We start from the raw sequence: 14,811 nt of genomic DNA on the forward strand, positions 1-14,811 counted from the left end.
CTCCTCTTCTCTGTATATCTGACTTTACAATAAAAATAAATACATAAAAAAGAAATAAAACTCTAAAAAGATATTATTATGAAAGGTATAAATAGCTATAATAAGGTAAAATTCCCAGGTAAAATCCTTAGATTTAACATCATATTACCTTATATTAGAGCAAACTTATGATATCTGACCTTTTGGGATTGGCTAATTGCCCTTAGCATAAGGGTCTCCAGTTTGGCCCCCAAAACATGAAGCACTTCTTGAATTTGCATGTCACCCTTGTGCAGAGGCTATGCTAATCTCTGTATTGTTCCAATTTTAGTACATGTGCTGCTGAAGTGAGCATGGCTGCTACACTTTCGATCCAACTTCCTGCTAATGGCCTGGGAAAGCATCAGAGAATAGTCCCAGACCTCTGGTCCCCGCACACTCGTGAGAGACCCAAAGAAGCTCCTGGCTCCGTCTTGGACCTGCTCAGCTCTGGCTTTTGTAGTCATATGGGGAGTGAACAAGCAAATGAAAGATCTCTTTGTCCTACCACGCTCTCTGTGACTCTTTCAAGTAAAATAAATGTGTCTTTTGAAAAAGTAATTAAAGACCAAATGTATATCATTGTTTCTATCTTAAAAAAATCAAAGATTCATTTGAAAGGCACAGTGATAGAGAGGGAAAAGATAGACATTGCCCAGACTCTGACTCACGCCCTGCAGATGGCCACAATAGCCAGGGCTGAGCCAAATTTAAGCCAGAAATCATGAATTCTATTGAGTTTTGTCCCTTTTGACTGTCAGGGACCCAATCACTTGACCCTTTAACTGCTGTTTGCGAAGCCATTTGTAGAAACAAGGGACAACAGCCCAGAGTGGAGTGTGGGATGCACTGCAAGTGGCGTGATTTGCTGCACCACAGTTCTGACCCAGTGTTATTTTCCCTCCAATTGATTTCCTGGATTAAGTGTATAACAGAAGTATCTCTATAAATGATCAATTTTAAGGATACAAGTATTCAAATAGTCTTTGGTGTAGAGAAGGAAATGGTACAAGAAGATGCTAGGCTGATTTCCGTATCAGTGTGCACACCACACAGAAATCACCCATTTCTTCTCTCTCCTCTAACCAATCTCTTGCTGCTTGTCCTCCCAGGTATGAATAGAAATCATAAACGAAAGAAGAAATAACTCTTGCATTACTAGAAACACACAACAAAATAACTGCTTGGTGTGATTGTTCAGTTTGGGCTTGCAAGGTCACTGAAAAAGATTAGGTTTTGCTTGGGTTGGCACCAGCTGAGCAGGCGAGCAACATAAACTGTAGGTGAGGACAGATCTGTGTTGTGCAGAGTCCCAGAGGACAGGCAGCCGGATGGCTCTGCCACGCCAGATGACCAGCCATGGACATAACTCTAAATATGGAACAGTGTTCGTTGGTCTTCCCCAGGGATTCTGCGATCACTGTTCCATAGACAAGCTTAGTGAATTGTCAATAAAGCAGATGGAAGTCAGAGTTCCCATCAACTCAAGGCTTCAGTTTAAGTTCTTCTTTGAGTTGATTAGAAATGGAAACCTGAATTGCACATATTGCCTGCGCAATCTGTATATGATATTCATGGGTAATAATGATCTTGAAAGTAAATCATATCAGAAAATGTTGATGAATTCAGGTAGAATTTCTATGGTGCTTCTGTTCTATACTTTTAGCTCTCAAAATCCTCATCTCCTTCCACATCCCGGAATCTATCCATCATTCTCTTCTGGATGTGATTAATTGGTTGAATTCTCCACCCCCTGGTCCCCACTTTTTGGGGACTGTTTCTTACTTTGCTTTTTTTTTAAAAAATATATTTAATTTTATTTAAAATAGTTGTTAACAGATTCAATGAGACTGGTATATACAGTTTTTTAAAATTAATTACATTGCATTATGTGACACTGTTTCATAGGTTCTGGTATACACACTTTTAAGGACATAATGATATTCCCTACTTTCCTCCCATTTTTCTCCCATCCTCCTTCTTTCTTTCTTTTTCAGCAGTTTTTTGATATAACGTATTTTACATTTTTATTGCAGTAAAAAGGCTTAAAACTTCACCAAATAAGGAGCTTAACAAGTAAAATACAAAAACATCATAGTTTAGTGGGAATACAGACAAGACTATAAATAACATTTGAATGGAAAAATGGCCATTTCACCCAGTTGCATTATGTTTTAAAGTAATCACAGATCATTGAATACATACTATAGTAGAATGAAATTCTAACCCATTAGTTTGGCTAAACTATAAAATTTTTACAAAACTATTTGCAGCAATATTGATACACAGACATTTCTTCATTCCTTTCTTTTTTCTTTCATCCTTCTTTATTTTCTTTCCTTATTTTCTTAATTCATTCTTCCTTCCTTCCTTTCTTCTTTCTTCCCTTACTCCCTTTTTACTCATTTTTAACTCCCACAAGTCAGGCAAAACATGCAGTATTTCTCTTTGTGGGCCTGATTTATTTCACTCAACATGCTGTCTTTCAGTTGAGTATATTTCCTTGCAAATGATAGAATTTAATTCTTTTTTTAATATTTGAATAATATTCCACTGTGCATATATGCCACATTTTTCTTATCCGTTCATCAATGATGGACACCTTGATTTATTCCAAAACTAGGCAATTGTAGCCAGTGCTGCCATAAATATGGTAGAATAGGTATCTCTGCTTGTGTTCAGATGTTTTTGGAATATATTATTCACATGACATGTCTATTTCTAGTTTTTTTTTTAAATCCGACACAGTTTTCTATAGCGGTTGCACTAACGATCCTGCTGATAGTGTGTAAGTATTTTCCATTGCCCACATGCATGCCAGTATTTGTTACTCTCTGTGTTTTGAATTGTAGGCATTCACGCAGGGTTGAGATGATAACTCATTGTGGTTTGGGTTTGTATTTCCCAGATGGCTACTGATGTTGAGAATATTTTCAAGTATTTGTTGGTTATTTGTATTTCACCTTTTGAAATCTGTCTAACTGAAATCCTTTGCTCATTTCTTTTTTTTTTTACTTTCTTTTTATTAATTATTATGCATTATGTGACAGTTTCATAGGCTCTGGGAATCCCCCCACCCCTCCCCACGCCCCTCCCCCCGGTGGATTCCTCCACCTTGGTGCAGTATTACAGTTCAAATTCAATCAAGATTCTTTCCTTGCAAACATATACCAAACATAGAGTCCAGCTACTTATTGTCCAGATGGGTTGAACAGTTTCTTGGGGAGACCATTTCTGGTCCGAAGTTAGAGCTGGCAGAATATCATCCCAGTCAATTAAGAGTCCCAATATAACATTAACAGCAATTTGTAACATTATGGAATTGACATGGTTTTGCGTAACCAGTATGTTAAAAAAAAAAACAAAAAACAAGTTCTTAACCACAACCTATGATTTGCTCATTGACATTTCAATTTTAGTTTGTATACAGGACCGGCTGCTATATACCTTAAAATGGCTATAAGGTACCATTCAGCTGTCTTGTGTCTATTTCATTTTAGTATTTAGCCATTTGTTGTGTTGAAGTATAATTTTACTGATCTTGGCAGATTTTAGGATAATCTAGACTGGCTTGTAACTCTAACAAGACATTTGTCAACAATTAAGGTGCAGAACATTTTTTTTGGGGGGGGGTGTTGTGCAGGAAAGTCCCCAACACCACCTTTGCTCATTTCTTGACTAGCTTGTTTGTCTTTTTGTTGTTGGGTTTTTAAATCGCTGATAATTTCTGGATATGAATACTTTGTTGGGTAAATGGTTTGCAAAAGTTTCCCCCTTCTGTTGGATGTTTCTTTACTATATTGATTTTTTTCTACGCAAAAGTTTCTGAGCTTGCTATAGTCCCATTTATTTAGTTATCATTTTGTTGCCTGGATTTTTGAGGCCTCCAAAAAAGTTATCTCTTACACTAATGTCTTGGAGTATTCTTCTTACATTTTCATTCAGCAACTTCATTTTATCAAAAAACAGTTATTTGTATGTGGATTAATTTCTTTTGCTGTTGTTCCATTGATCTATGTACCAGTTCTTATGCCAGTACTACATTGCTTTAATTATTATAACTTTGTCGAATGCCTGCAAGTCATGTATTTTAATGCCTCCAGTTTGATTTTTCTTATTCAGGATTACTTTGGTTTTTCTGGGTCTTTTGTGATTTGATAAGAGAATTTTAGAGTTGATTTTTTAAAATAATACTTTTATTCTTGTCATAAGTATTTTGGTATGAATTTTATTGAATCTGTAGATTGCTTTACATAGCATATTTTAATGATATTGCTTCTTCAAATCCTTGAGCAAGAATATCTATCCATTTTTGTGTCCTTGATGAGTTTGTTAATCAATGTTTGGTAATTTTCATTATTTAGAGCTTTCACTTCCGTGATTAAATTTGTTTCTAAATATTTAATGCTTTGTGTAGTCATTCAGAATTGGAGTTCTTTTTTGATTTCTCTTTCTTTGAGTTCATCATTAGCAAATGAAAACTACTCCTGTTAATATGTTTCTTCTGAAGCCTTTATCTACACTGAATTGGTTTATTAATTCTAAAAGCTTTTTGATGGAGTGCTTAGGTTTTTCCATATACAAAATCATGTTGTCTGCAAATATGTGTATATTGGCTACTTTTTTTCAATTTTAATGTCTTTTCATTATCCTCCCTAATTGATTTCGCTTTCTCTCCCTGCTTCCAATCCTCCCATCTCTCCACAACTCTACTTTTTAAATAAATCTTTTTTAAAAAAGGAAATTTTGTGGGGCCCAATGAGATAGCCTAGTGGCTAATATCACTTTGCATGCACCAGGATCCCATATGGACGCCAGTTCATGTCCTGTCTGCTCCACTTCCCATCCAGTTGCCTGAATGCAGTCTGAGAAAGTAGTAGAAAGCCCAAACCCTTGGGACCTTCCCCTGTGTGGGAGAGCTGGAGGAAGTTACTGGCTTCTGGCTTTGGATTGGTTTTTCAGACATCACAGAGTGAATCAGTGGATGAAAAACCTTTCTCTCTCTATTTCCTTCTCTCTATAAATCTGTCTTTCCAATAAAAACAAAACAAAAAAGAAAGTTTTGTAGCTGTAACATGTTTTAACTTTTAAAATGCTTCATTTATTTATCAGATATTATTATTTGGATAAATAGGGAGAATAATTTTAAAGTGTGGAAGATTTCTACTTGTCCCTTTTTTAATTATTCAAGGACGCTAAAATATTAGTAGAGTCAGAAGAACATTTGTGATTTATTTTATATAATAAGTACGCAATAAAATTTACTAGTATGCAGCACTTAGGTTTTTTTTTTATCTTTTTCAAAGAACACATATAAAATGTAAGGCTAGACTGCTATTTTTACTTCAGCAAATTGGAACAGAATCTATTTATGTCATTCTAATCTTATACACTGAGTTTTCACTTGTAGGTCACCAGGGTCTCTAAATGGGCAAAAGGAAAAAGGAATTCCCAGCACCATCACTGTAGACATTACCACCCTGCATTGTAAACTCCCAATCTGATTGCCACTCTGGTAGGCAAAGTTCCATTGAAAACATCTACGAAATCAAAGTTCTAACATTTTTAATGACAACTATAACACCATTACTAGAGCAGGAGGTGATGGGAACTTCACCAATTGTGATGAATATCTCTAAAATTACTAAAATAAAATGTTAGCCAAATTCCCAAATAGAACTTGTGATTTGGTTGTTTGGTCTTTTAGTTTTGCTTTTTGATAAGAGTTTCTCTAGAAGCTTTCTTTCCCAGCAAATGTTAGCACAGATATCAATATGGACATATTCACATGTATTATTTTCTTTCAATTGATTCTTAATTTTGCCTGTCTTGTGATATTTATTAAAGATAACTTACCAATTTAAAAACAATATTTAAAAGCAATTATGCATAATTTAAATTTTATATAAAAATAAACAATATGCTACTTGATTTCATAAGTCTAATGAAACAATAAAGAAATCAGAATTCTTAAAACTTAAAAAAAGAACTCTAAAAATTAGTAGGACATGAGAAGTTAATAACACAAAACCAATACATGTTGTTGAAACCTTTTATGAACAACTGAGGATAAAATTAAATAAAACAAACCAGGGAAACACAAATTCAAGGTTAAAATGAAAACCTTGGTACAGTGACTTTAGCAAGATGTTGGAATCGTTCAGCCAGGAAATTCTCATCAGAACAATGATCCATGTAAATAAACACCTTCACAAACACTAAGGGATTCAGCTGAGGAATTATAGTACCTGATTAAAGTAGAGATGAGAAAGGATGGTTTGAAGAAGACTGAGAGGTTAGTGTTGTATCACTTACTCCATTCTTTCCTCAAATCCATGCAGCACTCAAGGTGATATTCGCTACTCTAAAAAAGGAGAAAGAAGTGAGTTCCCAACATGCCAGAACTTATGATATGCAAACAAAACAAAACAAAAAACCAGTGTAAATCAAAGTTTATAATAATTAAGGCCTACTGTAAAACACATATCTCAAATAAACAACTTGAACAATAAATAAGAAAAATATTATACTAAATACAAAGTAGATTGAAACAAAATCATGAAATAAAATCCATTATAATACATGCCACCATCCATTCATCTGCTTGTTTGATTCCAAATCATAGATATACCAAATAATGTGTATTTTCTCTTTCAAGATATTTATTTTTTAAAGATGTGTACCTGGAGGCAGAATGACTGGGGTATGCAATAGTCTTAGTTTTAATTCTGGAGGTATCATCTATGCTGTGTTCCTTAACATCTGTACTAATGTATATTGCTAGCCACAGTGTACAAAATTTCCCTTTCCCAGGCATCCTTGTCCAAGCAGGTGAGTTTCCATCATTTGGCTAAGAGATATCCTTTCAGCGATGATGTAGTATCTCCTTTCAATTTGTATTTCCCTGATAATTAATGATACTGAGCATCTTTTCCTATACCTGGTGGCTAGTTCTACAAAGTTTGAGACATGTTTTTTTGGGACTTTTGCCTATTTTTACTGTTTAAAACATATCTAATGGTTTTTACCTGCTTGAAATGCAGAAGAGACAGAGTTCTTCCCCCCACTCGCTCACTCCCTAGACATGGAAGATGGGAGATCAGGATCCATCTTGGCTTCAGCCTGACCCAACTCTGGCTGCTGTGGCCATTGAGAAACAAGCCAGCAAATGAAAGATCTCTCTGCTGCAAATATATAACTAAGTAAGCAAAACTTAATAAAAATGAAGATCTTTCTTTGCTCATTTATGAAATTTTACCAGTGTTGACTCAATGATTCTTGTCTTGTTCAATAGAAAACAATCGCTTCATCTAATTGTTTATTTTGCTTTCCAGATTTGGCTAATAGGAGATTTTCTTCAAGATTTTTAAAAAATCTATTAAAAGGTGAACTTATAAAGAGAGAGGGAGAGACGGCGAGAACTTTCAACCACTGATTCACTTTCCAAATAGCCAGGGCTGTGCAAGGCTGAAGACAGGAGCCTTGTCTTCTACATGCGTGCAGTGGCCCAAGTATTTGGACCATCCTCTTCTGCTTTCCCGGCCACATTATGAGGGAGCTGGATCAGAAGTGTAGCAGCCAGGGCTTAGACTGGCACCCATATGAAATACCTGTGGCAACACCAGTGTCACATGCCGCGGCTTAACCAAGAAGAGCACAATAGCAGCTTCCTAGTAGGAACTCCTGAGTCTTCACCCTGTGGCCTTCCCAAGTGTCTTCATCATGTTTTGAAAATCTTCATACTTTCTGATTCATCAAGGTACTTCAAGGTTCTTTTATTCTTAATGTAGCATTGGAACCAGCCCATTTCTAGAGGTAGTCTTGGGAAATGGCTTTATGCAGGAATAAAATTTTACTTGTTGTTTAAAATGCTACTGCTTTTGTCAATGAATAGAGCTAAAAATACATGAATATATCACATGTGTTTGTATTTATGATTTCATAATTAAAATCCAAATGTTCACAGCAACATATCTAAACACAGTTCCACATGTAAGGGTTCTTATGGCTTTTCCCCTTTTCACATTTTTACTGTCTCTGACAGTGAGAAATCTGGATTTCATTTTCTTTGGAATATTGTCTCATCTTTTAAATGTATGAACATTAATGTGATCAGCCTTCTGACTCCACTTTAGCTATATGAGTCATGAATGTAAACCTCATCAGCCATGAAGCACAGTGAGAGTATGTACTGCAAAACACAAAGCATAACTCTAGGCTGCCTATGAATGTCCTGGATCTAGTTCATTTACAGCAACCCTTGTTGTGGGTGTTAAAAAAATTGCTAGCTATGTGGGAGATGATTTTATACAATGTAAAATCTCAAATGCAGAAAGAAATTCGACTGTGCAAACTCCATTATGTTAAAATACAAATGCTTTAAAGAGTGCTATTTGTTTCACACCCTAACAAACATCAAGAACGGAAGAGAATTGAAGAGCCTGGTGCTGTGGATACCTGCCTAGATACCTGGCTATGAAACAAATACCCAGGTTTGAGGATTAAGAACAGAGATAATATATACATCTTAACTAGATGTTATACTCACACATCTATACCCTTTCAATAAGAGCTGAAGTTCCAAAAAGATATTACATGTATATGAAAATCACTTGCCTGCAGTAAACCCTAAACTTGCTCAGTTTTAATTCATACGTTAAAGAATTTATCGTTCTGAAGTGTTTCTATAAATTTAAGAAAAAGGTCAATGGAAAAATGCTATGTATTTCAGTATAAATAGATTTATACTCGAGTCTGAAATAAATTGTATATTCTAGGAAACATTTTAATAGAGTCTGAAGAAATAAGCAACATCCGTGGGAACTCCTCATGGGCCATTCAACCCTGGTGTACGTCATAGCAAATGGCAAACAGAAGATACTGATTAATGTTTACTGAAAGGTGAAATAATCAGAAAGCAATTGAAGACCAGCCTTTCAATGAGTAAGTTGATAGCAGTCATTACTGAGGCGCTCTCTCTCCAAGCCTGCTTTTAAGAACTGGATGCCAAGCCAAGTCTTCATGTGCTGGCAAGCCGGTGATCACTCATTTCATCCCACAGTGCATTTTTAAACATTTGAGTAAGAAACTGATCTTTTATTCAAATAAAAGAGCAAAATATGTCCCCTCCCCGACAAATAGATACCTAAAAGATCATGCTGTTTGATCAGAATTTGATTTTTAAAAGATCTATAACACCATAGAGTCTGATAGTTCACTTTAATATTTATGGAACAAGATAGCCTTCATTTTGTAGCTTAGAAGATGAAATAAGAACCTTAATGTGTAGAATACAATTGGAGAAAATATCCAGTAGAAGCTAGTTCTCAGGAAAATGCCTCAAATACCATTAAGTAATAGCAGAGTAACTGTACTAATCTTAAAAACTGATTTGGGATAAATTTTCCCAAGGGTGAACAGAGCAGAGTCTATCTAATTTGAAGCTTCAAGCTGAGAATCAATTTGGACACATTGTGTGTTCCTTAATTCTTCCTTAGTACAAAAACAGCTTGCATTTGGTTTGGTGAGAAATCTAGAGAAGAGTCTTGACTTCATGTTTCACTGCCTCCTCTTATCTTCAAACTGAAGTTACCATCCACGAGTTCCCAGTGACTTCTGAATGAAGAGTTGCACAAACATCATGGCATAATCATAATCTACCAGGATAATCAAAGTAGATGCTTCTATGGAAGATTAATTTTCTTTTTTTTAGATGTATGTATTATTACAGGAGCTATTTCTCTCTATAGCATAAACCTAAAGTCTTCTAGAGAAAAGCTAGTCTCCAGTCCATTCAAAGGGAAGGAGGTAACCCTCACAAATGGACATTTTCATATTCTACCTTCCTTCTAATTCTACTGATTGCTAGGTGAGAATAAATAGTAACAGCACATTGTTAATGGTTTCACACTATATATTTATCTGAAAAAAATGATATAGTTTTTCTATGCTGCATGGTTGAAAATTTCTAGCACAAAAGCTATATGTTCAGAAATAAAGATTACAAATAGCAGAACTATCAATATACATTACAGTGGAAAATACAGAAATTTGGTCAAATTTTCTGGAATCACCATTCAGAACACAGCTGAATGTATGGTTCATTTCATTAGCATTGTGTCTTGTCAGTTAACAAATGTTTGAGGAAAGACCACACATTTTGATGAATTTGGGGATGACTGTTCAAATACAAAAAAGAGGTTTCATGACTAATATATTTCTATTATACAAAATAATTTTAAGATAATTTTATGGCAAACAAAAGGAGAGGAGCAATTGCACTGGTGGTCAAAGATAGAAACAGGAAAAGGAGAGCTGGGACTCTGACCTCAAGGAAGACAGATGATAGCTGTGTGGGATTACATTTAACACAGTGATGAATTAATATACCAAATACTTAAGCATACCTTCATTTTGAAGCTTCTTGATACTAGATATATACCCAAGTTAAATTACTTTGTGATACAAGGTCATTGATTTTCATATTAAATTTTGAACAAAAGAAGAAAATAAAAATTTCATTGACTGACAAGTACTTAGGAGTATTGTATTTTATTTCAGTTGTGTAAGCATTAAACACTCATCTATAGTCTATATGGAAACTGTTTACTTACTATGGTATTTGATTTTCAGAAAAGAATTTGGGAAACTATGGACCCTGACACAAATCCAATTTATAACTTGTTTTATATCATCTGTGAGCCAAGAATGATTCTTGCAATCTTCAACGATAAGAAGACAGCCACAGAAGATGGGGAAGAAATGCAGAACACAGGAACTTGTTCACAAAGTCCAAAATGTTTACTGTTTTGTCCTTTACAGAAAAGACTTCCAGATCCTGAGCTAAATATTCACTGTCATCCAATAACCCAGAGATCGCCAGCCCCCTGAGCTAATAATTAGCAATGTAGCATATCCATTTTATGCTGTGTATATGGTCCAGAATACATACAGAATCTATTCTTCACTGCTACTCTCACATAAATTTGTGAATCTCTGCATTATCTATGCTATTCGACAGCTACCAAATAAGTCTGCAAATCACCCAGTTGTCAACACCTGGATAGAGAATATGCCATCTGCAGGACATAGTTGGACTCAGCCACTCTCAGCTTCTGATTCCAATGTCCTCTATCAGAATATCTGGTTTCAGTCACTTAAGCATGTGGCTTAAAGCCAGCTGCCTCCAAGAGCATCTGCAATCAACCCTCACCTTTCAAATCCTTTGTTTAGAAATGTGTTGAACCTCTTGGCCTGTCATTGGCGAATGTCCATTTTCTGCAACTCTATTTAAAACAAATAAATGCACTTGTAACTGCAAGACAGTGAAGTAGTAGTGTTATCCACTAGCTGGACAGATCTAATCTTTAGGGATTTGGTGAGAGAGTATTCTAGTATTTAGTTCTTTTTTCCAGAATGAAAGACCATCTGAATTCAAGGGTCCCCAAAAACATTCCTCATGCTTTCTAAACTGCTAGCTAATTTTCCCTTTCTTCTGTTAAAGCATATCTTAATCCATGTTTATCTTTCACAATTTCAAATTGAATTCAGATTACTCTTGACGAGGTTTACTCCTGACAGTTAACAAAATCGGTAATTATTCCAAAAAAACACAGAGATTTAAGTCTACTCATTTTATTAATTTGATTACATATAAGGCTGTTGAATATCCATGGAAACTCCTTTCTAAAGTCTAAAGTCTATCATACTTAGATGATGGCCATTAAGCAAAGGTTTCAACACACAAATCTTGGGAAGTTGTGAGATCTTTAGATGTTATCGACAACTGAGACTTACAGGCTTTTCCAATAATTGGGAAAACAAGATCATTTTGCTTAAGACATCGTAGATATGATACCTTTACCTACCAAGATAAAAATATTTCCTTAAAACTTTTAGTTTATTCATCTAAAAATTGAGCACAAGGCTAACAGTAATGAGGATATTTAGTTGGAAATATATTTATTCTTAATCCTTTTAATATAGTTGTTTAACGATGTAGATGGTATTTCATCATATTTTCTCACATTGAATTCCTCACAAGTCACATGTTCAACAAGTTTGTTACGTATCTTTTACACACAAGGCACTCTTGCTGACAACAGTGGTTCCATACCTGAATAATATGCTTCCTTATCATTAATGGCTTTACAATAATGGGTAATATTATGTAAGTAAACAACTATCTATAACAGGATCAACAAAATGAGTAGATTAAAGGTGAACTTAAATCTTACAATGGTTCCAAAAGAATATGCAAGATTCTTAATAGGTGAAGGACAAAGAATCCTTCACAGAAATGTGATTTTAGTACTTAGCCCTAAAGATATGGTCACACTATTTAATAATATAATAGAGGAAAAACACACCTTAGACCAAAACAATAGTAACACAAAATGAGAAAAGACAAAAATTATAGAGCATATCTGGGAAGGAATACTTGCTTACAACATAAGAAATGTTTACTTAAAGAAAAGTGTAATCAAGATATTGTGAGGATTGAAATAGCTTGCTAAGGAGTTGAGAAATTACTGAGTGACCAATTTCCTAGTAAATAATACAATTTGTTCAAAATATTTAGTAGAATCTTCCTCTGTCTCCAGAACAAAAACAGTCCATGAACTTGAGGATACTGTAATGTAATGGAGGAATAGGAAAAAATAGAATGTAAGATGATATGATTTACTACAAAGGTTGGCAAAAATGGCCTAGACTAAAATTAACCTGGAAACAACTAAAGGTTGATGGGGAGAGCAGCAGAAGGTAGGGAGGGAGGCTGCAGCTGTGAGAAGCAGTGGGGTGCCCCAGAGAGGCATCCGGACTTTGGAACTCAATAATTCTAGGTTGGAATTCCAGCACAACCACTTACTAGCTGTGCAACCTTGAACAACTTGTTTGACCTTTCTTAGGTTTATTTTCCAGAACTGAAAGATGAGTTAATATTGTCAGCCTCCTAGGGAGTTGTGAACATTAAATGAGATAATGCATGAAAAGCACCTGGCATCGTATCAGCAGTCAATAGTGGTGGCAATTATTACAACATCCCAGGTAAGAAGAACAAACACTGCATAAGATGCTGGTGTTTATAAATAAAACATAAGTATATCTCAAATAAAACACAAAAAAGTAGAGGAAAGGTAACTGTGAAAGTACATTGTATAGCAGTCAGTCTTAAACTAACCTGTGCCTGTTTTAAACAGTGTGTGTTTCCATGCTCTCTGCAAAAATGGTTCCAATTCAGAGACGATATTGAAGCAATCAAGCGATTCTTGGTTTATAGTCCAGTCTTGGACAAACACTGTCCTACAAGATTTAGCAACTGGGAGGATATAGAGGAGAAACAAGAGGATTCAAAGATGATCATGACAGGGTTTCTTAATCCAAAGATGGTGAAGTCTTAGTAGGCTAATGGATAGAATTCAAGAGGTTTTGTGCTTTTTTTTGTTTGCTAGTTTGTGTTTAGATTTATGTATAAATTCAAAAGTGACAGTTGCAGAGAAACAGGGAGAGAGATTCTTCCATCTGCTGGTTCACTCTGCCAGTTGGTTGCAACAGCAGGCCCTAGCCAGGACTCAAGAGCTTTTTCCAGATCTTTCTTGTGGGGAGCAGAAGTCCAAGCAAGCACTAGACATGTCTTTCACTGTTTATCTCAGGCCACTAACAGGGAATTGGGTAGGAAACAGAGCAGTTAGGGCCACGAACTGGTATCCATATAGCATGTTGGCATTTCAGGTGTAGATTTATGTGCTATGCCATAATGCTTGTCCCTAGAGTCAAGATTTTAGAAACCACCTTGAATATGATTTTTGTAAGAGCAATTACTAAGAAAACCCACGGCCTTCATTAGATACTCAAAAAAATACCTATACCAAAATGTTTAGCTCCATGATTTGTGGGTAATAGGTATAAGGAGCTAGCGGTTAGCAATAAAAATGGAAAAGTCTGAGGGAGCAGGTATATAACCTTGCAATTTAGACATTAAGATCCCTGGGTGGATACTGCGGTTGTTTCTACTTGGGTGCCTCGGATTAAGCCTTGCCTTTGCATCTGATTTGGCTTGCTATTAATGTGTACCCTAGGCCACTATAGCTCAAGTATTTGGGTCCCTATCACTCAGGCAGAAGACCTGGATAAAGACCCGAGCTCCCAAGTTTAGCCTCTCTCAGCCTCAGCCATTGTGAACATTTGGGAAGTAACCAAATGGCTGGGCAGTCTCTTTGTTTTTCTCTCTGCTTCTCAAAACAATGGGTAGGTAGGTAGGTCTGTCTCTACCACAGGAAGGAAGGAAGGGAGGAAGGAAGGAAAAAAAAGGAAAGAAAAGAAAAAAATTTTATATTCTGAGATATCCTTCAGGCAGTTGATTATATGACTAGGAATTTGATATGGACTTGGTTCTAGGAGGTACATTTAAGTGGCATTTGTGCAAAGATAAAGAGGAACACTAAAGCATGGTGGGAGCAAAAGAAGAAAAATGTGGGTGAAAATATAGAGAACAGACCTACATTTGCATAATGAGCTGCAATGAGTGGGTAGAGAATCAGTCATCAGTGGCCAAAAGACAAATACCTGTGATGTCAGTTACATGTAGAATTCAAGGTTTGAACATGAAAAAAGAGTAGAATGATGACCACTAGAGACTGTAGGATGTGGTTTTCTGGAGCTGTTGGTCAAAGACCACAGAATTTCAGGCCAGCAATAGGAATGAGTACAAGGAATTTACTGTATAACACAGTGACTATACCTTATAACAAAACATGGTGCTGCAAAAATCTCTAAGAGTAGGTTTTAAGAGTT

The 14,811-nt window shown here is 35.6% G+C and overlaps 1 non-coding gene across 1 annotated transcript; it reads right to left on the bottom strand.

Annotated features, from left to right (window-relative positions):
* Positions 1 to 230: 230 nt before the first annotated feature.
* Positions 231 to 334, bottom strand: LOC118760724 (U6 spliceosomal RNA). Its single transcript, XR_004996952.1, has one exon. It is a non-coding gene; the product is annotated as a U6 spliceosomal RNA (small nuclear RNA).
* Between the last annotated feature and the right edge of the window lie 14,477 nt (positions 335 to 14,811).

This window comes from Ochotona princeps, chromosome 8, assembly GCF_030435755.1.
Source record: "Ochotona princeps isolate mOchPri1 chromosome 8, mOchPri1.hap1, whole genome shotgun sequence".
NCBI lineage: Eukaryota > Metazoa > Chordata > Mammalia > Lagomorpha > Ochotonidae > Ochotona > Ochotona princeps.